General features: G+C 31.3%; 1 non-coding gene across 1 annotated transcript; it reads left to right on the top strand.

The window, feature by feature from the left end:
• The first annotated feature begins 1,308 nt into the window (after positions 1 to 1,308).
• Positions 1,309 to 1,415, top strand: LOC116155528 (U6 spliceosomal RNA). Its single transcript, XR_004139414.1, has one exon. It is a non-coding gene; the product is annotated as a U6 spliceosomal RNA (small nuclear RNA).
• Positions 1,416 to 1,629: the final 214 nt, after the last annotated feature.

Genomic DNA, 1,629 nt, shown 5'->3' on the forward strand with positions numbered 1-1,629 from the left:
GTAGATACTTTAACATACACTTTAGGAACATTAACTCATGTAATTCCTACTGCAACCAGTCTTGTTAGATATTTTATCAGCGTTTTACAGATGAGGAAATTGAGGCTTAGAGTAGACAAGGTGGACCAATGTAAGCAACAAAAGCTGAGAGTGATGAAACTGATTTACACTCTGGTTCAGAAAAACAGAATCAGCATCTTTCACACGTTTTTTACTCAGGTTCTTCTCCTGAGTCATCTTGAAATTCTTATATCTTCTTTCCTTTTGACTCCCACATTCAGTTTCAAAATCTTAACTCAACCTTAGTAATATTTTTCACTGTGATGATTTCACTAATCATCTCTACTACTAAGTCAGCCTTTATTTCTTTCTCCTCAACTATTGAGATGGTTTTTAAAATAATTCCTATTTTTTTCCAATTTATCCAACCTATTTTTTATCTATATTAAGGGCTGTCTTGATCTTTTCTCAACATACACACAAACACACACTAAAAAGTGTACTCCATTTGAAGTAATAAAAGACAAAGAAAATTACAGTGATGGGAAAGAAGTCAGGAGAGATTATTGTGGTTGAAAAACAGTAACATAAAATTTTAACACTAGCGATTTTTGTCTGAGAAAAAGAAATCTTATTTCATACTCTGAGATATTGTGTGTTTATATAAATTATTGACATATATTATGACTACACAATGTTGTTGCTTGTCCTCTCCTATTTTTAGACTTAAATATAAAGATTTTTTAACATTGCTTTCCTATTTCAGTATTCTTATTCCTCTCTTTCTTATTTGGGTATCTGTTACAATAGAGTTCGAAGATTGAACTTCACTTATAGGTAGTCCATTAGGACAGAGATATAAACAAATGAAGAAAAAGAAAGAAGAAAATTGGTAACCTATTGGCGTTACATAAGAGTTTCATTTTGATTAGGAATAAAATCTTAAAAGTGGCCATTGTCACATTTTCAAAAACAGATATTTTTTGTAGAACTGAGAATGATTAGGTATCTGGAGAAAGAAAGGGAAATACTGATAGGGTCACGGGAAAAAAGAAACTGTAACCAATGTACTTTCTTCTATGGCAATCAAAACAGACCTTACTACTTGTCTACTTAGAGTTCTACCACTTATTTTGGGTATAGAGTTTCAACCTCTCCTCTGCCTTAGCTCTACCAGTGCTTCCTTTTGGTGAGAGCAAACTAGCTACCAAAGAAAGGAAATGAGAAATATACATTTGTTTTCCAACTGTAGACTCAGGAAAGTGAACAGACACTTAGTAGAATTTTCTTTAAAAACACAAACATGATGTGCTCACTTCGGCAGCACATATATTAAAATTAGAACGATACAGAGAAGATTAGCATGGCCCCTGTGCAAGGATGACATGCAAATTTGGGAAGCGTTCCAAAAAAAAAAAAAAAAAACACACACAGACATGATGAAAATAATATGCAAAAATAAAAAATACTTTAATGGATCAAAATATATAATATTATGGTCATGACAGCTATCATAAATCATGTTGAATATTTATTCTATTATTTATCCTATAAAGAGTAACATTTGGATTTAGAACTTGAAAATTTAAATGTATAACTGTGTGCAATTATAACATTGAAAAATAGATA

This window comes from Camelus dromedarius, chromosome 12, assembly GCF_036321535.1.
Source record: "Camelus dromedarius isolate mCamDro1 chromosome 12, mCamDro1.pat, whole genome shotgun sequence".
NCBI classification, from domain to species: Eukaryota; Metazoa; Chordata; class Mammalia; order Artiodactyla; family Camelidae; genus Camelus; species Camelus dromedarius.